We start from the raw sequence: 24,754 nt of genomic DNA on the forward strand, positions 1-24,754 counted from the left end.
TCCTGATTTCAAATTGTACTTCAAAACTATAATAAAAGTAATAAAAAAGCATGGTATTGGCAGGATTGAATGGAAGACTCAGATATAAATCTATATTTAGAAACCACGCTGGTCTCAAACACTGTGCTGTCACTTGGTTCCATGGTGCAGTCTGGGCCCTGACTGTTGCTGAGGCCTATGTCTGGGTGCACGGCACTACTAAGGCCAGGATCATTACCCAAACACGACACATCAGACAGCTAAGCAACACTAAGTAACCTGACAGGTAATTTGTGCTTTCTTCATTTACCTGGTCAACCATACTCAAACAGTATTTCTGTTTGACATTGCCAGATATTCCTTAGCTCTGCAAAAATGAGTTCTCCAGGAAGAGTGTACACATACCCTTTCCATAAACAGTCTATTAGATCTGTCAACTGTTCATTTACTGTATAATACTGTGATCTCACAACAGTCCTGGATATTCTCTTCAAACCGAGACTAGGGAAGAAACCCATTTAGGGAGAAAATAACATTTACATAATTTGATTCACATTATTTAGGCTAGTTGTAATAACACTACCCATATTGGATCTTTATTTGCAGTTGCGATATGTATTTTCATTTCTGGTGTGTTGTCTGAGGTTTTTTTTTAAACTTTTTATTGCTTTATAATTAATACCATTCAAAATTTCCACTTCCGGATTCTAACCGTAATTAAAGGTCTTTGAGCCTATTATTCGTGATCCTAGAGAAGCTAAATAAGAAGGTGAACCTGACGAAAATCATGTAGCTATCCTCCTGGAGATTGGAAATAGACAAGAGTGCCAGGTAACCTCGGGTGCATGGGGGGGGGGGGGGTCGGGGGGCTGTTGGAAGGGGAGAGGGTTAGAGAGAAGGGAGTAGGGGAGGAATGGGGAAAGATCGGGGGACTGGGATGGGGGGGAGGGAGAATGGATAGATATGGGATCAGGGAAGTTTATACCTCAACTAAGGGAGTCATTTTAGGGTTTACAAGAGACTTGAGTATAAAGGGGATCCCAGGTCCAAGGAGAGATCCCCAGATTGTTCTCTGGACAGAGGAGAGGGTGCCTGAACCGGCCTTGGCCCACAACCATACTGATGAACATTTTGCATATCACCATAGAACCCTCATCTGGCGATGGAGGGAGATGGAGGCGGAGACCCAAGTCGAAACACTGGACCTAGCTCCCTAGGTCCAAAGGAGAGGCAGAAGGAAGGAGAATGTGAACAAAGTAGGCAAGAGCAGAGGAAACCTTCATCCGACATTGGATGGCGATACAGACGGAGACCCATATTGGAGCACTGCACGGAGTCCTCCACGGTCCAAATGAGGAGCAGAAGGATGAAGAAAATGAAAAAAGAAATCAGGACTGCAATGGGCGCCATCACCCACTGATACAAGGGGACTGATCTAATGAGAGTTCACCAAGGCCAGCTGGACTGGAATTGAACGAGCACGTGATCTAACCAAATTCTCTGAATGTGGCCGGATTCTCTGGATGTGGCTGGCCCGGAGTCTTTCTGAAAAGCCATTGACAATGACACTGGGACTTGTTTCCTCTGCATATACGGGATTTTTGGGATCCAGTCTGTTTGGATACTCACCTTCCTGGACCTGGAGGGAGGGGGGAGGAACTTGAACTTCCCACAGGGCAGGAAACCCTGACTACTCTTAGGGATGGAGAGGGAGAAGGAAAGGGAGTGGGGGAAGTGGGAGGGTGTTGGGAGGAGGGCAGAAATGGAAACTTTTATAATTTAATAAACTTTAAAAAAAAATTTCCACTTCCTCTCCTCCTCCCATTTCCCTCCCACTCCCCCACTTTCCCTCTCCCCTCCCCCTCCATTCCTAAGAGAGGGCAGTTTCCCCTGCCCTGTGGAAAGTCCAAGGCCCTTCACCCTCCATCCAGGCCTAAGAAGGTATCCATCCAAACAGACTGGGATCCCAAAATTTGGGCATCCATCTTCAGCCCCCAGGCCCATATATCCAACAGAAATTTCTATGAAGCAGAAAAATTTAAAGACAGTTCAATCACTTTTTTGTGTGACCTGCAGAATGTCTCACAGACTCTTTCATGAAACAGGAACCCTGAAGGAACATCTCACTTTTTGGTAAGTTCAGCACTCCTCTCTCTGCAGATTCTTTGTATCCAGTTTATGCAACAGTCCAGGCAAGAAAAGTTTCTTGCCCAAATGGCTTTCTAACTCCATAAGGAACCTCTTCAATACCCATCTTCCTCTTATAGTAGCTGGTGCTGCTAGGAGCAGACATTTCTCATTGTCATGAAAAGTCCTATGTTATTAAAACTTTAAATACCGTATTCTGTAGTCTTTTAAAGATATGAAGAATGCCTATTTAACAAAAACATATCTCTTTATATCTAGAAAATCTAATTAACATGACTACAAGCTTGACTATTATCCATGATTATCCATTAACAATCTATATTGCCTAATTATACATTACATTTTTAAATGATCTACACAATCACAATACCTTAATCAAGAGCAGAAATTCACATATATATATATAAGAAAATTGACCTTAAATTTATATCAATAAAGTAAAATTTCAATCATTGTAAATTATTCATATCTATATCATGTCCCCCTTTAAATGTAAAAGAACATTTATAAACAGTATCTGAGAATATGGATGTAGTTATTTCTCTTCAAACTTCTTTCTGCTTTATAGAGGCACTGTTAATCAGGTCTTTCATGATGTATCCTGTATGCTAGGTTCCTCTCAGTCAGCAGTTGAGCAAAGTAATTTTTTGAAGGTGTTAACAGCAATCTTTCAGAATGGTGTGGTCTATCATACCATATTGGGATAGAAGCAATTCACAGGGTCTCATCCTCTGAGAAAACAAAAGAAGAACTCTTTTCCAAAGTATCATGTCCTTAGATTCAAATTCTGAAGTCAAGATAGCTTTATACAACACATGTTGGATTATCATAGCAGACCACACAATGAAATATCTCTCTGTATTTAGCTCATTCACAGTCAATAAATTGAAAGAAAATACAATATACAGAATCCAAACTCTCTATGAAATTTCCATTTTTATGTGGCTTATTTTTCCTTATTTCTTTTAAAACTATAACTATCTGTACTCTATCTCTTTAAAGACTTTACCCTTTTTTTAATGCATTAACCTTATTCTCTATATTCTTTTTCTTCTCTCTCCAAAGCCTATGTATGCCTATCTAACACTATGTCCCATTTAGAGGTCTTTTATGTCGGAATCTGTCCTATTGCTTTGTCTGTAACTCTTTGAAGTTCAGGAACATTTTTGTTTTGTGATTTTAAATCGCTAAGCACTTAAGAATCTAAACTGTGTGTTTTTGACATTCTTAGGTCAAAAACAGGTACCGTGGGCTTGCCCTACCCAGTCCAACATGGCTGAGCCACTTGTTCCTCTGAATCAGTTGAGCCTCTGAGCTGCAGAATGGCGGGCTGCTCTGGATGTTGGCTCCACCTCTCTCCAATTTCAAAATGGAGGACTTACCATTTCTGCTAGTTCTGAGGCCCCCAGGTAGGAGCCACATTCAGCACTTTAACTCTGAGACTGAGTGTGCGACACAGAAACTCTTTCTATCTGAGTTACAGACAAAGCAGCCATGCAGAGCACTGTGCAGCCTGGAAACATCTCTCTGTATGGTGGCAGGAATGTGCCATGCTCTCGTGTCTGCCGAAGCCTGATTCAGCTGTCTGCCCAGGCAGAAAGAGCTGAGGCATGGGCACGGTCTCAGCTACTCTCCCCTGGATCCCAATTAGACACAGAAATACCCAGGCCCAGAAATGTACCATAGCCGGGGTTTGCACTGGTGGCCAGGCCAAGGAAACCACGTTTTAAAATGGGGTGGCTTTTCTCCTGTTGCTTTTGCTAAATTCGAAAATCTCTCTCTACAGCATGCCCTAGCCAACAGCAGAAAGCTTTGTATACTCTGTTTTTTCTGTGCTTAAAATTAAGTTCTCTCAGGATTTACATGGATCCAGTTCTCCACATTGAGGCCCCAAACTGTAGTAAAAGGTGCAGTGGGCCGCTTCCCATCCTGCCTGGCTCCCAGCTGCCTGGCTAGCTTTACCTGAAATAATTACATGGAAACTGTATTCATTTAAACACTGCTAGGCCCATTAGCTCTAGCCTCTTATTAGCTAACTCTCACATATTGATTCAACCCATTTCTAATAATCTGTATCACCACTTGACTGTGGCTTACCGGCATGATTCTAACCCGTGTCCATCTCAAAAAGGAGATCCATGGCATCTGCCTGACTCTGCTTTCTTTATTCTCACATTCTGTTCAGTCTACTCCACCTATCTAAATTCTGCCCTGTCAAAACGCCAAGGCAGTTTCTTTATTTAACCAATGAAAGTAACACATAGATAGAAGACCCTCTTACACCACTTCCCCTCTTCCCTGAGGTTCTCTGAGCTCTGCCTAATGTTTGACTGTGGATCTCAGTGATCTGTTTCCCATCAGCTGATGGAGAAAACCTAACTGATGATGGCTGGGCAGGTATAGCAATTTCATTAGGTATCATTTCATTGAACCTTTGTATGTATGAGACCATTAGGACCCTGAACAAACTTCAACAGCTGAGAAGAGCTAGATGGGGTAATGGACATCTTTGAACAGAAGCACCACTAGAATGCACAAAGCTGATTTTACTATTTATATCCATTTAATATTTTATTGATGTCAGAGTTTTTTGCTCTAGGCCCTTGATCATATGTTCTATTCAGTTCAATTCAGACAAGTTTTTCTAAAGAAATTTTAGAGGGATGTGCTTGAGGCCTTAAATAAACTGAATCTCTGTAGCCAAGTAATAGACAAAAGTTGAACCAGTACAGCAACAGGGTCAAGGTTGCTTTGATAATACCAGATTCTGGCACTGCCCCTCCCCCAGTCTGACAGTCAATAAATTTACAGTTGTCTTGAAAGGCTATTCCACCAGGCTGTCTTTCCCCAGGTTCACTGTAAATGCTCCACATACCCATAGTCTACCCAGGCGTCATTGGTAACAATGTTGACTGCTGATTCTGGGATACATGTGAAGGTCACAGTTGACAGGATAGTAGAATTTCTTCAGGCTTCAAGAACAGACTCTATTGCAGAGCAGTAAGGAGAAGCCAGGGCACCGTATGCTTCAGCCACCAGTAGGGGTATGAATCTGCAATTGTCTTCCAGCTTGAGGTTTCAGAAACCTCTGAAGCATGAGCTATAATGAAACCCAGGACCTGGATTTACAGCTGCTCCTCACTGTAGAGATCAGTCAGGAAGAGAGTGTGGGCAGCATTCTCCACAGAAGGAACTCTGAAGAGGGCTCTCTCGCACATGACCTTCAAACTCTCCAGATCATACTTGGCAGCAGCTGCCAGCACAGCCTCTGCCATGCTGTGGAGGTCTGGTTCCTTCTGATTATAAATGAAGCCCATCATTGCCTTGAAGACTTGTGGCTCAGGTCAATGGTCTCAACACAGTTCTTTCTGCCCTCCTCCATGTCACATTAAAACATGGTTCTGAAAACTGGGGAGTGAGCAGCTAAGATGACCTTGTGAGCCTGGAATTCCTGGCCAGCTACCACCAGGCAGCAGCCTGAAGTGAGAATTCTCCCAAAGATCTCCTAGCTCACTGGACAGTGCACACCTTGGAACCTTGATCTCTGGCTTTGTGCTCTCCTCAAAAATTCTGTAGGTGTCTGGCATCAGAATCCTTATGCACAGAAGAGTGAGCTCACCTTCAGGGAGAAGCCAATATGCATGGTGAATAGAAAACTTTGAAGGATGAACATTTTTTTATTTATTTATTCAAAATTTCCACCTCTTCCCCACTTCCCTTTTCCCTCCCCCTCCCCACTTCCCCCTCCCTCTCTAGTCCTAAGAGCAGTCAGGGTTCCCTACCTCTTGGGAAGTCCAAGGTCTTCCCCCCTCCATCCAGGTCTATAAAGGATCATTAAAGACAGTGATCATTAAGACAGTGTGTAACCTAAGCAACCTATGAAAACAATGGAAAGAACAAATGAAATAACAAAACATAGCAAAACCTTACACTAAAATGAAGAAAACCAAAAAAACTAATGAATAGATATCCTGAGATATAAACCAAAACAAAACAAGACAATTGAAAACATAACAAAAACAACCAAACAAACAAAATTCCCACTTCCCTTTCATAACCTGGCAAGAACCTGAAAGATTTTAGACTTGGCACAATTTCACTACTTTCTCTTTCAGAGCTGATGATCCAAAACTCGAATTATGTCATAATGGGACTCTTTGGAGAGCTGAGCAACTCTTGGTTAACTGACTGATTGTCTGTGCTTTCTTCATCAAAACTCTTTGTGTGAACTATCAAACACCATGTGTCATTGTCTCCTGTTGAGAAAGTTGAGATTCTAATGCTGTCCTTCATTTGCCCCAGAATAAAGTAAGTTGTAAATGGTCCACCTGCAGAAGAAATTCTGGATGTTGAACATTTGTAGTCTGAGTTCTGGGCTATAGCATCCTGTGGCATTTCTCCTGGAGGCAGCTTGAAGGTTAAGCTGAATCCAAATGAAGACTAGAATTTGTTTTCTCTTCACTCTGTGGGACACAATAATAGGCACGATACAAATTTTAGTTTTTGTTTCTCCTCTATTCCCTCTTCTTTGAGGCTGGAAATTTGAGCCTCTGAAATTATCCAAATTACAATGCTAGTTCATAATAAGTAATCTAGGATACTAGGGACTATTATATCACTTCATTGATTTCTAAGTTGACTATTAGGTCAATTGGTAGCTTATTTGGACACCCATATGCAACTTTTGATAATTTGGAACATATTATAAACTCATATCAAAAATGCAGTTAATCCTCCCTATACAGTCTTCCTGGTCCTCTTATGGGTGTGCTGTGAGAAAATACTAAATACTTCTCCTTTCCTTCATGCAGACTGCCAAGACTCAGCGTCTCAATACCTCCTAAATTTCATCCTCATTGGTGTGTGCTATTGTCTTTAAACTTTGAACATCCATGCTTACTATGCTGGGCCTTAGATATGAGAGAATATTCTGGTTTCCAAAGGATGGAGTATATATTCAACAGTTACTGAAGAAGTGGTTTGGAGGCAGTTCCCCTTAGACTGGTGATCTGTAAAATGCTCCTACATCTATCATCTCTCTCCAGATTAACATGTCTGAATGGACACATTATGCCTTATGTACATGAGCATATGTTTAGTGATTTGATCCACTCAGCAATTCCCAGTCCAGCTCTCCTGAAAATCTGCCTCCAATGCTGCTCATCCCTCAAGATAGGATAAATCAATCAATTGCTTTTGATTTCTGAATATTTGGGTTTTTTCTATAGGAATGTTTTCCAGGTGGCTAGTTAGTAGCATCAGTGACCATTCTATATGTAGGTTTAGGGACAGGGAGGCAGGTAGCCTTTTCCTCCAATGTGTCATTTGAAACAAAGGGACACAGTCAATGCTGGACTCCTCATTTGCAAAACATAAGCTTTGCAATGCCATTTCATTGCTCTCATGAGTATGCTCCTGAAGAGGAGAGCAGCTTCCTATGGGGGAATTTAGACGCCACTGGGGTTCAAGTAGAGTATTTGTTCATATACAGTATCACTCCGAGAATGGGGCAGGTGGGGCTTTTATTTCAGGTAAGTGGTTCTCTGGAGGACCTGGCACAGCCAAAAGGATTCAGGTCCCCAAAAAGAAGAGGCATGGGTCCTAATCAACAGGATTCTCCATATACCAGAGAAAGTCTTGGTCATTACAGCAAATCAAACTGACTGAAACAAATAGAAAGACATGCAAACAGACACAAATACAAAAAAAAACACACAGAGAGAGAAGAGAGAGAGAGAGAGAGAGAGAGAGAGAGAGAGAGAGAGAGACAGAGACAGAGACAGAGACAGAGACAGAGAGAGAGAGAGGGCGAATCAGGTTGCTGGCTCAATTCTGGTCTGCCAGTGTCTCGGGACTGGATTGGCTCCTGGGACTGGATTTACTCCTGGCTTCTGCTCCCTTAGACTGTTAATCTGGAATTGGTGCAAGAAGACACACACCTTTAATCCAGATCTCAAGGCAGGAAGACACACCCTACACTGAGCCACGCCCTCTGCTGTTAGCATATAAAAGGTTGCCTTGCACCAAGTCCTTTACTTCCCAGGCAGTAGAGAATCACCTTTGGAATTTCAGCACAGACTGAGGAATAGCCAACATGTCAGAAATCTGGGACTGAGTAAATACTGGTGAAGCACTTTTCCTTCACAGTTAGCCTTTGTGGGATTAGTAGGACTGCAGCCCTAAATCATTCTAATGAATCACTCTCCTTTATATAGAGAGATTCATTCTATGGGTTCTGTTCCTTTAGAAAACCATAGTACACTTTTCAATATAAGAGTGTATAGAATGCTCCAAATTATCAAAAGTTGTGTGGAATTGTCAAAACTAATCACCTCCTTACTTAATATTTAATCAAGAAAAGATGGAGATTGTCTTCTTTGAATCTCATAGTGCAATATGTGTAGAATTTCAGAAAAACCAAAGTTTCTAACCTCATAGAACAGGAAACAGATGGAAAAACAGAAACTAAAAATCTGAAATATGTCTGTAATTGTGACCCCCAGGTTGAAGAAGAAGACAATCCTGTTCTTTTCTGGCTCCAGGTAAACCATCACACTCACAGCAGCAGATATGTCAGAGGACCTGGCAGCTGAAAGCAGCGGCTACACACAGATCCGAGTCAAGAAATTCTCCTACAGATGGACCATCAGCAACTTCTCTTTTTGCTTGGAGGGAGTCTTGGGGAAAGACTTTAAAAGCCCCACTTTCTCACCAGGAGCCAATGACAAGCAGAAATGGTGTATGAGTGTATACCTGAATGGATTTGATGAGGAAAGCAGAGGTTATCTGTCAGTTTTCCTAGGGTTGCTCAGCTCTCCAAAGAGCCCTGTATGGGCAAAGATCCAATTTGGGATCATAAATGCCAAAGGAGAGGAATCCCGAATCATGAACAGTCAAAGAGTTGTCAGGTTCAACCAAAACGAAGGCTGGGGTATCCCAAAGTTCATTCTTCGGGATTTCCTTTTGTCTACTCCCTGTTTTCTTCTCCCAGATGACAAACTCACACTCTGCTGTGAGGTGAGTGTGGTTCAGGACTGCATCAGCATCTCTGAGCAGAACACACAGCCAGGGATTGACATTCCAAGGTGCACACTTGTAGATGATTTAGGAGAGCTGTGGGACAAATCCAGCTTCACAGACTGCTGCCTGGTGGTAGATGGCCAGGAATTCCGGGCTCACAAGGCCATCTTAGCAGCTCGCTCTCCAGTTTTCAGAGCCATGTTTGAACATGACATGGAGGAGAGCAGAAAGAATCACATTGAGATTCATGACCTGGAACCTGAAGTCTTCAAGGCAATGATGGGCTTCATTTACACCGGGAAGGAACCAGACCTCCACAACATGGCAGATGCTGTGCTGGCAGCTGCTGACAAGTATGGCCTGGAGCGTTTGAAGGTCATGTGCGAGAGGGCCCTCTGCAGGGACCTCTCTGTGGAGAATGCTGCCCACACTCTCTTCCTGGCTGACCTCCACAGCGCAGTGCAGTTGAAAACTCGGGCAATGGATTTCATTACAGCTCGTGCTTCGGAGGTTTTTCAGACCTCGAGCTGGAAGACAGTGGTTGACTCCTATCCCCACTTGGTGGCTGAAGTATGTGTCTCCCTGGCTTCTGCACATTTTCCTTTTCAAGAGCCCCCTAACAAACGCCTGAAGCAATCTTAGGACCCTGTGGGCTGTGACCTACATTTGTGTTCCTGAAAAAGTAGTCAGTATTGTTACTAATGACACCTGTTTAGACTATGGGCTCTGGGGCGCATTTACTGTGAATCTGGGGAATTACAGCTGCCAGACCAAGCTTCAATACATCTGTAAATGAGTTGAAGGGCAGGTAGGGGGAGGAGCAGCCCTGGACTCTAGTATACCCTATGCGACTTCAATCCTGTTGTTAGACTGCTTTGGTTTTTGCCCCATCAGATGGAAACTGGGATTCAAGGTTCTATTGAGTCCAAGATCATCCCAGAATGGTTTCTTGGCAGAAACTGTCTGCATTGGACTGAGCAGACCAAATGATCAAGGGCTCAGAACAAAGAAAAGAAAAAACATGAATGTTTATTTAAAAGAGAAGGGCAACAGGAAGAAGACATTTTCCCTCCAAACTCAGCATGTGTGAGATGGAGAGATGGTGACTCAGTTGACAAATGCAATAGTTATTCTTGCAGGGGACCTTGGTCACTTCCTGACACACATGTGGGGCTTTTCAAACATCTCTAACTGGGGTTACAGAGGATCTGAGTTCCTACTCCATGGGCACAGCCATCTCTGTAGACAAAATCCTACTCAAATAAAATATAAAATGAGTAAAATATTTAAATCAGTTTGTTCGTTCCGCTAGTGTTCTTTTCAGTGAAGCCCATTTTTGTCCCTCCAACTGTGCTGAGCTGTGGAGGTTTGTTTCAGTCCTCACTGCCACATAGGACCACAAGCCCTCAGTCCTCTCTGGGCACTGACATTGGCAGAGGGGATAACAACCCATCATGCTCTTGTGGAAAGTGAGACATGGAAGCCTAGGGGAAAAAGACACCTGCACCTGGCAGTGTGTTGATAGACTCAGCTTTGAAAAATAACATTTATTGGTTCTGAGAAAGGAGATGGGGATTGATTCATTAAGAATTCAAACTTTCTTTTCCTGACCTGTGGTTCTGTCATTAGATATTCAGAATATGATTCATTATTCTCCTCTAATTTCTCTCACCTTCAATGATTGTATATTTTTTGTATTTTAATAAATAAAGTTTGTCTGAAGTTCAGAGGGCAAAGCAGCCATACTATTCCATTATAGAGTCCAGGGAGTGGTGGCACACACCTTTAATCCTAGGACTGAAGAGACAGAGCCAGACAGATCTCTGTGAATTCAAAGTAATCCATGGCTACTTGAGATTGAATCTATCTTTAAAGGAGAAACATAGCTCACTCAAAGGTGATCCCAATGCCTGGGAAACTTATCCGGCAACTTATATTTTGTCAGACTTCTATATATGATCAAAGACCAAAGCTAAGAGTGCATATAAATAGCATTTTAATTGAGGCATTACTAGACATGGGTACGGACATGAGTATCATTATTCCAGCATCATGACTTTCAGATTCGCCTCTTCAAGAGGCAGATGCTAAATTTTATGAATTGAAACCCTTTCTTAAGTGAACCAAAGCATAGCATGGATTGAATGCATAGGGTCAGAGGTAGAGAAAGGAAGGCTGAGTCCATATGTAGCTAATATTGCAGTGAACTTATGGGGTTATGACCTATTGCAGCAATGTAATACCCAGGTTACCCTTCTTGCAGTTTCCAAAACTCATGTTTTTGGGAAGGATATTATAAACAAAGGTCATCAGCCTTCCCCAACATTGCACATCTCCTCATTTTCATTGTGAGGCCAACACATCCTTGAAATACACTGGCTGATTTAATTCAGAAGGTTTTTTCTATTATCCAATGTATCTCTGATGCTGTTGTTCCTTTCCCATTAGCGTTAAGAAAATTCAATGTTAATAAAGAACTTTGTAATCAGTTTCTGGGGGTAGTTTCCATACTGGAAATTGGAAAATTACAGGATTGACTGACAGGGATGGGAGCATTGTGTTGAGGGGACAAGGGAGGGTAAGAGAAGAAGAGGAGGGAAGAGGGGGAGGGGAGAGGAGAATTTGAAGGAAGGGGATGGTTGAGATGGAGGAAGAACAGAGATGAGAGCAAGGAGAGAGATATCTTGATTGAGGGAGCCATTACAGAGTTAGCTGAAACCTGGCTCTAGAGAATTTCCCAGGAATCCAAATCCCAGCCCTGCTAGTATTTTAAGGATGTATTGACCTCACAATGAAAATGAGGAGATGTGCAATATTGGGGAATGGGTTTTGCTTTGTTTCCACAGGAGAAGATATGCCATGGATACCATCAAAACTAATAAAGATTCAGTTTGGAAAAAGAAAACTTCTTGAGAAAGAGAAATGACAGGTTATCCATAGAGGTGACAATCACAAAGGAGGTAAGTAAACCTGATAATGGGTGGGGCAGGGTTTTCTTCTGAAAGTGTTCCTCCAACACTAATCATCAGTGTATATAGTGTAAATTAATCAATTGTTTTTAATCATTTGACTTTTGATTTCTCTGGTAGGTAGATTTTGTGCAGATTGGTAATTAGTAGCATGGGTAAGTTACTCTTCAATAGGAATGTTCAGGGTCAGGGTGGTATGTGCCCCTTTCTCAAATCTGTCCTTTGAAAGGTTTGTAGGTGAATACCCATTGTTCCCAAGAAAGGTGCTGTAGATCTGTGAATTGCTTCTAGGCTTATGTGGTTTGATGCACGAAGATCCCCTGAAAGGTTGCTGTGAGCACCCCCCAACATATTTTTCCAGCAAAGAGCAGAAGCAGTATGGAGAAAACTATGCCCACATTCCCAAATACTGTTTATAAATGTTTGTTTACATTTAAAGGGAGATATGCTATAGGAATATATACTTTGGTATAGATCTTGGTCTATTGATACAAATTCAAGGTCAATTTTGTTATATTATATATATATACACATATGTATGTATATATATATGTATATATCTGCTCTTGATTAAGGTATTGTGTTTGTAAAGCTCATTTAAACATATAATGTGAAACTTTGAATTTCCATGCTTACTATGCTGGGGCTTAAACATGAGAGAATATTCTGATTTCCAAAGGATGCAGAATATATTCAACAGTTACTGAAAAAGGTGTTCGGAGACAGTTCCCCTTAGACTGTGATCTTTAAAATGCTCCTACATCTATCATCTCTCTGCAGATTAGCATGTCTGAATGGACGCATTAAGCCTCAAGTACATGAGCATATCTTTAGTGATGTGATCCACTCAGCAATTCCCAGTCCAGCTCTCCTGAAAATCTGCCTCCAATGCTGCTCATCCCTCAAGATACAGTAAATCAATCAATTGCTTTTGATCTCTGAATTTTTGGGTTTTTCGTACATGAATGTCTTCCAGGTAGCTAGTTAGTAGCATCAGTGACCCTTTTATGAACTCCTTTTATGAAGCTACAGTTACCTTTTATGAAGTTACAGTTACCCTTTTATGAAGTTACAGTTACCCTGATACCAAAACCACACAAAGACTCAACCAAGAAAGAGAATTACAGGCCAATCTCACTCATGAACAACGCTGCAAAAATTCTCAATAAAATACTGGAAAACTGAATACAAGAACACATCCAAAATATTATCCATTTTGATCAATTAGGCTTCATCCAGAGATGCAGGGCTAGTTCAACATACGAAAATCTATTAATGTAATCCATCATATAAATAAACTGAAGGAAAAAAAACATATGATCATTTCATTAGATCCTGGAAAAGCATTTGACTAAATTCAACACCCCTTTATGATAAAGGTCTTGGGGAGATTAGGGATACAAGATTCATTCCTAAAGATAATAAAAGCAATATACAGCAAGCCGACAGCTAACACCAAATTGAATGGAGAGAAACTCAAAGCCATTCCATTAAAACCAGGAACAAGACAAGGCTGTCCACTCTCTCCATATCTCTTCAATATAGTGCTTGAAGTTCTAGCAAAAGCAGTAAGACAGCATAAGGAGATCAAGGGGATTCGAATTGGAAAGGAAGAAGTCAAACTTTCATTATTTGCAGATGATATGATACTGTACACAAGCAACTACAAAAGCTCTACCAAAGACCTCCTACAGCTGAAAAACCCCTTTAGTACTGTGGCAGGATACAATATCAACTCCAAAAATCAGGTACCCTCCTATGCACAAAGAACAAAGAAGCAGAGAGGGACATCAGAGAAGCATCACCTTTCATGATACCCACAAATAGCATAAAGTATCTTGGGATAACTCTAACCAAGGAAGTGAAGATCTATTTGACAAGAACTTTAAGTCTTTGAAGGAAGAAATTGAAGAGGATACCAGAAGATGGAAGGATCTCCCATGCTCTTGGATTGGGGGGTGAACATAGTAAAAATGGTAATTCTATCAAAAGCAATCTATAGATTCAATGCAATCCCCATCAAAATCCCAACAAAATTCTTCACACACCTTGAGAGAACAATAATCAACTTTATATGGAAAAACAAAAAACTAGGATAGTCAAAACAATCCTATAAACTAAAAGTACTTCCAGAGACATTATCATCCCTGACTTCAAACTCTTTTACGGAGCTACAGTAATGAAAACAGCTTGGTATTGGCACAAAAACAGAGAGGTTGACCAATGGAATCGAATCAAAGACCCGGATATTAATCCACAAACCTATGAACACCAGATTTTTGACAAAGGAGCTAAAATTGTACAGTGGAAGAAAGAAAACATCATTCACAAATGGTACTGGAATAAGTGGATGTCAACCTGTAGAAGAATGAAAATAGATCCATATCTATCACCATGCACAAAATTCATATCCAAATGGATTAAAGACCTCAATATTAATCTGACCAAACTGAACCTGATAGAAGAGAAAGCAAGAAGTAGTCTGCAACACATGGGCACAGGAGACCACTTCCTATGTAGAACCCCAGTAACAACAACAATAAGAGCAACAATGAATCAATGGGTCCTCCTGAAACTGAGAAGTTTTTGTAATACAAAGGATACTGTCAGTAAGACAAAAAGGTAACTTACTGAATGGGACCTCTTCACCAACTCCACATCAGACAAAGGTTTAATCTCCAAAATACATAAAGAACTCAAGAAACTAGACATTAAAACTCTAATTAATGACCAGTGGTTGTTGACTCCGGTCATTTTTTTTTTTAGGTAGTAGAGTGTATGTGTTTTCCTTCTTTGATTTGTGCTTGTGAATGGTCGCTAGATGTTTGAGTTATTGGAGGTAGTGTTGGCAATGTTGGATTCCTTTGGTTGTGATTTTCCTTCTAATAGTCTCTGTAAGGCTGGATTAGTAGCTACGTATTGTTTAAATTTGTTTTTATCCTGGAATATTTTGTTTTCTCCGTTGAGACTGAATGATAGCTTAGCTGGGTATAGTAGTCTGGGTTTGCATCCATGCTCTCTTAGTTTCTGCAGTACCTCTACCCAGGATCTTCTGGCTTTCATGGTTTCCATAGAGAAGTCCGGTGTAAGCCTGATAGGTTTACCTTTATAAGTTACTTGACATTTTTCCTTTGCAGCTCTTAAAATTCTTTCTTTAATCTGTATGTTTTGTGTTTTGATTATTATATGGCGAGGAGATGTTTTTTTCTGATCCAGTCTATTCGGTGTTCTGTATGCTTCTTGAATTTTCATAGGAATATTGTCCTTTAGGTTGGGAAAGTTTTCTTCTATAATTTTGTTGAATATATTTTCTGGGCCTTTGATCTGCAGTTCTCCTTCTTCAATCCCTATTATTCTTAGATTTGGTTTTTTTATTGTGTCCCAGATTTCCTGAATGTTTTGTGAAGAGAATTTGTTGGATTTGCCATTTTCTTTGACCAGAGCATTTATTTTCTCTATGGTATCTTCAGAATCTGAGATTCGTTCTTCTATCTCTTGTATTCTATTGGTTATGCTTGATTCTGTAGTCTCCGTTTGTTTACCTAGGTTTTCCATATCCAGCCGGACCTCGTTTTGTGTTTTCTTCATTGTCTCCATTTCAGTTTTCAATTCTTGAACTGTTTCCTTTACCTCTTTGATTGTTTTTTCTTGGTTTCTCAGGGTCTCATTCACAGATTTACTTATTTCTTCAAACTTTTTGTTATATTTCTCATCTATTTCTATACTCATTTCTTCAAACTTTTTGTTATATTTCTCATCCAATTCTTTAAGGGACTCTATTGCTTTCATAATGGCACTTTTTTCCAGGTCTTCTGGGTTAAGGTGTTCAAGTCCTTCTATTGTAGGGTCCTTGGGATCTGGTGTTTTCATGTTGTTTTTCAGATTGTTGGATGAGGTCTTGTCTTGGCGTCTGCCCATCTCTTACTTCAAATGCTCTCTATTTGAACTTCTGGTACCAGGTCAGGTTCCCTTCTTGGGCAGGAACTTCACTGACAGAATGCCCACCTTTCCTCAGGCAGGCTATTGAAGCACAGGCACTCCCTCTTTCCGGGATGCACTTACAATGCAGGCCCAGCTTGCAAGGCAGGTGAGCTGGGGAAATTTTATGGCCCCAGGGGGAAGGGAGAAATATAGGAATTTATACCTGGATGGAAGCTGGGATGGCAGGCGGGAGGGGGGAGCCAGCATTGCAGGGTGACCTGGGTGTCTATGGGGTCGGGGAATGCCCAAGCTCCTCCTCACAGGGATCCTGCCATGGGACGAAGCAAACTCACCCCTCCAATGGCCCTCTGCTAGAAGTCAGGGCCCCAGCTGGTCAGGAATGTGGCTGAGCTGGCACCTGGTCCACCTGTCCTCAGGAAGACCTTTAAGACCCAGGAACTGCCTCCAGCCGGGATGCGCCTACAACCCAGGTCCAGCTCGCAAGGCAGCTGAGCTGGTGAAATTTTATGGTATTGGTATAAGAACAGAGAAGTCGACCTATGGAATCGAATAGAAGACCCAGATATTAACCCACAAACCTATGAACACCTAATTTTCGACAAGTGAGCTAAAGGTATACAATGGAAGAAGGAAAGCATCTTTAACAAATAGTGCTGGCATAACTGGATGTCAACCTGTAAAAGAATGAAAGTAGATCCATATCTATCACCATGCACAAAAATCAAGTCCAAATGGATTAAAGACAGCAACATTAATCTGTCCACTTTGAACCTGATAGAAGAGAAAGTGGGAAGTAGTCTACAAGATATAGGCACAGGAAGCCTCTTCCTAAGTAGGACCCTAGTAGCAAGGACAATAAGAGAAACAATGAAAAAATGGGATCTACTGAAACTGAGAAGCTTCTGTAAAGCAAAGGACACAGTCAGGAAGACAAAAAGGCTGCCTTCTGACTGGGAGAAGATCTTCACCAACCCCTCAACAGACAAAGGTTTGATCTCCAAAATATACAAAGAACTCAAGAAAATAGACATTAAAACTCTAATTAACCCAATTAAAAAATGGGGGTACTGAACTAAACAGAGAATTCACAACAGATGAACTTCGAAGGGCTAAAGAGCACTTAAGGTCTTGCTCAACCTCCTTAGCGATCAGGGAAATGCAAATCAAAACCACTTTGAGATACCATCTTACACCTGTCAGAATAGCTAAAGTCAAAAACACCAATGATAGCCTATGCTGGAGAGGATGTGGAATGAGGGGAACACTTATCCATTGTTGGTGGGAATGCAAACTTGTGTAGCCACTGTGGAAGTCAGTGTGGCGGTTTCTCAGGAAACTGGGAGTCAACCTCCCTCAGGACCCAGCAATTCCACTCTTGGGAATATACCCTAGAGATTCCCTAATATACTACAAAAGCATTTGTTCTACTATGTTCATAGCAACACTATTTGTAATAGCCAGAACCTGGAAACAGCCTAGGTGCCCCTCAATAGAAGAATGGTTAAAAAAGGTGTGGAACATATACACATTAGAGTTTTACTCAGCGGTAAAAAACAATGACATCTTGAATTTTGAATACAAATGGATGGACATAGAAAACGCTTTACTGAGTGAGGTAAGCCAGACCCAAAAAGAGGAACACGGTATGTATTCACTCATGAGTGGATTCTAACCATAATTAAAGGTCTTTGAGCCTATTATTCGTGATCCTAGAGAAGCTAATTAAGAAGATGAACCTGATGAAGATTATTTAGCTATCCGCCAGGAGGTAGGAAATAGACAAGAGTCCCAGGTAACCTCGGGTGCATGGGGGGGGGGGTGGGAGGGTTGTTGGAAGGGGAGAGGGTTAGAGAGAAGGGAGTAGGGGAGGAATGGGGAAAGCTTGGTGGACCGGGATGGGCAGGAGCAACGAAGGATGAATATGGGATCAGGGAAGTATATATTTCAACTAAGGGAGTCATTTTAGGGTTTACAGGAGACTTGATTATATATGGGATCCCAGGTCCAAGGAGAGATCCCCAGATTTTTCTTTGGACAGAGGAGAGGGTACCTGAACCGGCCTTGGCCCATAACCATACTGATGAATATTTTGCTTATCACCATAGATCCTTCATCTGGCGAAGGATGGCGACACAGACGGAGACCCACATTGGAGCACCGGACTGAGCCCCCCAAGGTCCAAATGAGGAGCAGAAGAACGAAGAAAATGAAAAAGGAAATAAGGACTGTGAGGGATGCTATCACCCACTGGTACAAGGGGACGGATCTAATGAGAGTTTACCAAGGTCAGTTGAACTGGGACTGAACGAGGACGTGATCTAACCAGATTCTCTGAATTTGGCCGGATTCTCTGAATGTGGCTGGCCTGAAGTCTTTCTGAAAAGCCATTGACTATGACACTGGGACTTGTTTCCTCTGCATATACTGGATTTTGGGGATCCAGTCTGTTTGGATACTCACCTTTCTGGACCTGGAGGGAGGGGGGAGGAACTTGAACTTCCCACATGGCAGGAAACCCTAACTGCCCTTAGGGACGAAGAGGGAGGAGGATAGGGAGTGGGGGGAGTGGGAGGGTGGAAATGGAAACTTTTATAATTTAATAAAATTACTGTCAAAAAAATCTCTAATTAACTCATTTAAAGAATGGGGTACTGAACTAAACAGAGAATTCTCAACAGAAGAAGTTCAAATGGCCAAAAGATACTTAAGGTCATGCTCAACCTCCTTTGCCATAAGGGAAATGCAAATCAAAACAAGTTTGAGATAACCTCTTAGACCTGTCAGAATGGCTAAAATCAAAAACACCAATGATAGCCTATGCTGGAGAGGATGTAGAGTAAGGGGAACACTCATCATTGTTGGTAGGAATGCAAACTTGTGCAATCACTTTGGAAATCAGTGTGGCAGTTTCTCAGGAAACTGGGAGTCAACCTACCTCAGGATTCAGCAATTCCACTCTTGGGAATATACCCAAGTGATGTCCAATCATACTACAAAAGCATTTGTTCAACTATGTTCATAGCAGCACCATTTGTAATAGCCAGAATCTGGAAACAACCTAGGTGTCCCTTAATAGAGGAATGGGTAAAGAAGGTGTGGCACATATACACCTAGAGTTCTACTCAGTGGTAAAAAAAATCACATCTTGAATTTTGCATGGAAATGGATGGAAATAGAAAACACTTTACTGAGTGAGATAACTCAGATCCAAAAAGAGGAATAGGGCATTTACTCATTCATAAGTGGATTCTAGCCATAAACAAAGGACATTGAGCGTATAGTTTGTGACCCTAGAGAAGCTAAATAAGAAGGTGAACCCAAAGAAAAACATATATCTATCCTCCTGGATATTGGAAGTAGACAAGATCACTGGGCAAAAGTTGGGAGCAAGAGGATGGTGTGTGATGGGGGGAAGGGGAGATGGGTAGAGATAAGGGAGAAGGGGAGGATTGGGGACACCTTGGGAGAATGGGATGGTTGAGATGGAGGAAGGGTGGATAAAGGAGCAGGGAAGAAAATACTATAATTAAGGGAACCATTTTAACGTTTGTAACATGAAGGGTCCTGGTTGTTGGGGGTTTTGGTCTCTACCTGGTACCCCATAGCCAGAAAGCCCCAGAGAAAATCAACCATATAGAAATCAGGCTATTTATTAGTTTTTATGACCATATAGGGGTCAGGCTATTTATTAGTTTTCATGACATATCTTACCCCATTATTTTGATCTATTTTAGCCATGTGGTTCAGTATCTTTTTTGGTGGGGTAGATCATATCCTGCTGTTTTGGTGATCTGGGCAGGAGTGGGAGGAATCAGCTTTCTCCTTCCCAGAATTTTCCTGTTCTCCTTGCATCATTTATACCTTTTGTCTGGTTTTTTTTTTTTTTTTGCCTATAGCTCCTGCCTGGCCAATCAGCATTTATTTAAAACATGATTGACAGAATTCAGATAATTCTCTTGCACCATAATTGTCTATAATCTGTCAATCAAGTTTTAAATAAATGCTGATTGGCCAGGCAGGAGGTGTAAGTGGGAAAACCAGACAGGAAATGGAAATCATGCAAGAGAGCAGAAAAATTTTGGGAAGGAGGAAACTGATTACTCCTACTCCTGCCCAGATCACCGAAGCACCAAGATGTGATCTGCCCCACTGAAAATAGGTACTGAGCCACATGGCTAACATAGATCAAAAAAATGGGTTAATCAAGATGTGAGAGTTAGCCAATGAGAGGCTAGAGCAAATGGAGCAATTGGCTTATAATTTATGGAGACCTATATATGATTTTCTTTAGAGCTAAACAGCTATGGGAACCGGACAGGACCAAAAACCCCAACAAACAAGCCGCCTTCATGTTAAAAAGGTTGGCAAGATACCTGGCTCTAGAGGGGTTCCCAGGTGTTCAAGGAGATGTCCCCAGCTAGGTCCTTGGGCACCAGAGGGGAGGGTACCTGAACTGTCCTTATCCCATAGCCACACTGATGAATATCTTGAATATCACCATAGAACCTTCATCTGGCAATGGATGGAGATAGAGACAGAGACCCACATTGAAGCACGGGACTGAGCTTCCAGGGTACAGATGAGGAGCAGAAAGAGGGAGAACATGAGCAAGGAAGTCAGGACCACGAGGGGTGTGTCCACCCATGGAGACGGTGGGACTGATCTAATGGCAGCTCACCAAGGCCAGCTGGACTGGGACTGAACGAACATGTGGTCAAACTGGACTCTCTGAATGTGGCTGAAAATGAGGGCTGACTGGGAAGCCGAAATTAATGGCACTGAGTTTTGATTCTACTAAATGTACTGGCTTTTTGGGATCTTAATCTGTTTGGACGCACACTTTCCTACACCTGGATGTGGGGGGGAGGGCTTGGATCTCCCACAGAGAAAAAAACAGAGGCTGGTGCTCTCATCACCACTCTGGTGCAGAACTCGAAGTACAGATGGAAACAAACCATCTTTTCCATGGACTTGGGTGACCTGGTCACTCCTTCATCAAATTGCCAGGAACACCTTCCAAGAATTAGAACGGGGGTCTCATGGCACATCTGCTCTTCCCTCTGGTCCCGTTTCAATACAGACCCTGTGCAGGTACAATTTTCAAATTACTGATTCACAATTACACATAAATAGAAACATAATACACAAACAGACAGACATAAAAGTGAGCTCATTTATATCTCCAACTGGGTCTGGAGTGGGTCTGGGAGAGACTTGATTCCCAGTCAGGGAACCAAATGTTAGACCATGAAGTCCAACTACCATAAGGAGTCACACCAAGAGACCATCTCTCATACCACAGTTGATGTAAAAGCATGAGGATTTTCTCAATTCTGTCATGACAGGGTCTTTCAGCATGCGAGAAGACAGAAAGACCCCAAATAGCTGGTACAGGCTATTTTTAAAGCAAAGAGCCACAAAAGGAAGGGTGTGGGGGGGGGCTTGTTTTTTAATTATTATGATTGACTTATTCAAAGGGCTATTACTAATAATTGGCTAGAGAGAGGTTGCCAGCTCAGGTGAGGTAAGAGGAAACATCTGAGGGTCAGTTTTCCTCTTTCCCAGGAACTGAGTCAACACCTAAGGGTTATTTTGCCCATATTCAATAACTGAGTTCTATTTGGTGAACATTTACAAGGACTCAAGGACATGATGAAAAGTTCCCAACATTTTAGTACGTGCATGTGTAGTTGTTATGTCCTTGGTTCCCAGGGGCAGGTACTACTGCTGTGAGGCTTCAAATTGGTCACAGAGTTGTCAGAAAGTCTTTATTAAAACACAAATCATATACCACTATAGAATTTGATAGAATTCAGAGGAGGATAAATTATCATATTCTCAATATCTAATGACAGATCCACAGGTCAAGAAGAGAAAGTTTGAATTCTTAATGAAATAATCCCCTTCTCCTTTTTCAGAACCAATAAATGATATTTTTCAAAGCCGAGTCAATCAACACACTGCCAGGTGCAGTTTTTTCCCCCCTAGGCCTCCATGTCTCACTTTCCACAAAAGCATGATGGTTTCTCATCCACTCTGCCACTGTCAGTGCCTAGAGAAGCTAAATAAGAAGATGAACCTGATGAAGATTATTTAGCTATCCGCCAGGAGGTAGTAAATAGACAAGAGTCCCAGGTAACCTCAGGTGCATGGGAGGGTGGGAGGGTTGTTGGAAGGGGAGAGGGTTAGAGAGAAGGGAGTAGGGGAGGAATGGGGAAAGCTCGGTGGACTGGGATGGGGGGAGGGAGGATGGATAAATATGGGATCAGGGAAGTATATATTTCAACTAAGGGAGTCATTTTAGGGTTTACAGGAGACTTGATTATATATGGGATCCCAGGTCCAAGGAGAGATCCCCAGATTGTTCTCTGGACAGAGGAGAGGGTACATGAACCGGCCTTGGCCCATAACCATACTGATGAATATTTTGCTTATCACCATAGATCCTTCATCTGGCGAAGGATGGTAACACAGACGGAGACCCACATTGGAGCACCGGACTGAGCCCCCCAAGGTCCAAATGAGGAGCAGAAGGACGAAGAAAATGAAAAAGGAAATAAGGACTGTGAGGGATGCTATCACCCACTGGTACAAGGGGACGGATCTAATGAGAGTTTACCAAGGTCAGTTGAACTGGGACTGAACGAGGACGTGATCCAACCAGATTCTCTGAATGTGGCTGGATTCTCTGAATGTGGCTGGTCCGGAGTCTTTCTGAAAAGCCATTGACTATGACACTGGGACTTGTTTCCTCTGCATATACTGGATTTTGGGGATCCAGTCTGTTTGGATACTCACCTTTCTGGACCTGGAGGGAGGGGGGAGGAACTTGAACTTCCCACAGGGCAGGAAACCCTGACTGCCCTTAGGGACGAAGAGGGAGGAGGAGAGGGAGTGGGAGGAGTGGGAGGGTGTTGGGAGGAGGGGCGGAAATGGAAACTTATATAATTTAATAAAATTACTTTCTAAAAAAAAATCCTGGGGGTGAAAGCCCCCTGGCCTCTCTCTACCTCTTGACTTGGCCTGGATCGAGCATTTCCCACGGGTAGGAGTCTGTGTAAGTTTTTCCTTCTGTTTTATTAAAGCTGTATCTTTTGTAAGATAGTCTGGGGACTTTTCATTACCGATCGCCCTGCGGCATCAAATCCCATATTCCATCTGATGGGACAAAAAAATAAATCAAAGCAGTCTAACAACACGGTAGAAGTTGTATAGAGTATAATAGATTCCAGGGGTGCTCCTCCCCCTATCGGCCCTTCAACTCCTTTACAGATGTGTTGAAGCCAGGCCTAGCAGCTTTAATTCCCAAATTCACTGTAAATTCACCCCAGAGCCCACAGTATAAACAGGTGTCATTCATAACAATTCTGACTGCTGCTACCAGAAGACATATGTATGTCGCCCCAACAGGATTCAAAGAGTTCATCAGGCATTTGTTTGTTGTTTCCAGGCTAAGACCATGTGCAGAAGCCAGGGAGACACTTTCTTCAGCCACCAAGTGGGGATAGGAGTCAACCACTGTCTTCCAGCTCGAGGTCTGAAAAACCTCCGAAGCACGAGCTGTAATGAAATCCATTGCCTGAGTTTTCAACTGCACTGCACGGTGGAGGTCAGCCAGGAAGAGAGTGTGGGCAGCATTCTCCAGAGAGGTCCCTGCAGAGGGCCCTCTCACACATGACCTTCAAATGCTCCAGGCCATACCTGTCAGCAGCTGCAAGCACAGCATCTGCCATGTTGTGGAGGTCAGGTTCCTTCCCGGTGTAAATGAAGCCCATCATTGCCTTGAAGACTTCAGGTTCCAGGTCATGAATCTCAATGTGATTCTTTCTGCTCTCCTCCATGTCATGTTCAAACATGGCTCTGAAAACTGGAGAGCGAGCAGCTAAGATGGCCTTGTGAGCCCGGAATTCCTGGCCATCTACCACCAGGCAGCAGTCTGTGAAGCTGGATTTCTCCCACAGCTCTCCTAGATCATCTACCAGTGTGCACCTTGGAATGTCAATCCCTGGCTGCGTGTTCTGCTCAGAGATGCTGATGCAGTCCTGAACCACGCTCACCTCACAGCAGAATGTGAGTTTGTCATCTGGGAGAAGAAAATGTCGATTGTACAAAAGGAAATCTTTAAGGATGAACTTTGTTAAACCGTTTTGGTCAAACTTGGTGACTCTTTGCCTATACATGATTTGTGATTTCTCTCCGTTAGCATTTATGATCCCAAAGTGGAAATTTGCCCATACAGGGCTCTTTGGAGAGCTAAGCAACCCTAGGTAAACTGACAGGCACCCTCTGCTTTCCTCATCGATTCCATTCAGGTATGCTTTCATATACCATTTCTGCTTGTCATTGGCTCCAGGTGAGAAAGTGGGGCTTTTAAAGTCTTTCCCCAAGACTCCCTCCAAGCAAAAAGAGAAGTTGCTGATGGTTCATCTGTAGGAGAATTCCTGACTCGGATCTGTGTGTAGCCGCTGCTCCCAGCTGCCAGGTCTTCTGACATATCTGCTGCTGGGAGTGTGAAGATTTACCTGGAGTCAAAAAGGACAAGGTTATTTTCTTCTTCAACCTGGGGGGGGGGGTCACAATAACAGAAAATATTTTAGATTTTTAGTTTCTGTTTTTCTATCTGTTCCCTCTTCTATGAGGTTAGAAACTTTGGTCTTTCTGAAATTCTATACATATTGATCTATGAGATTCAAAGA

General features: G+C 42.3%; 3 pseudogenes; 1 reads left to right on the forward strand and 2 right to left on the reverse strand.

The window, feature by feature from the left end:
• Window positions 1-5,094: 5,094 nt before the first annotated feature.
• On the reverse strand, window positions 5,095-8,678 carry LOC148119482 (speckle-type POZ protein-like; annotated as a pseudogene).
• Window positions 8,679-8,697: 19 nt separating this feature from the next.
• Window positions 8,698-9,789, forward strand: LOC148119483 (speckle-type POZ protein pseudogene; annotated as a pseudogene).
• Window positions 9,790-23,304: 13,515 nt separating this feature from the next.
• On the reverse strand, window positions 23,305-24,552 carry LOC146891310 (speckle-type POZ protein-like; annotated as a pseudogene).
• Between the last annotated feature and the right edge of the window lie 202 nt (window positions 24,553-24,754).

The sequence above is a fragment of the Myodes glareolus genome, chromosome 17 (genome assembly GCF_982192425.1).
Source record: "Myodes glareolus chromosome 17, mMyoGla1.1, whole genome shotgun sequence".
Taxonomy (NCBI): domain Eukaryota; kingdom Metazoa; phylum Chordata; class Mammalia; order Rodentia; family Cricetidae; genus Myodes; species Myodes glareolus.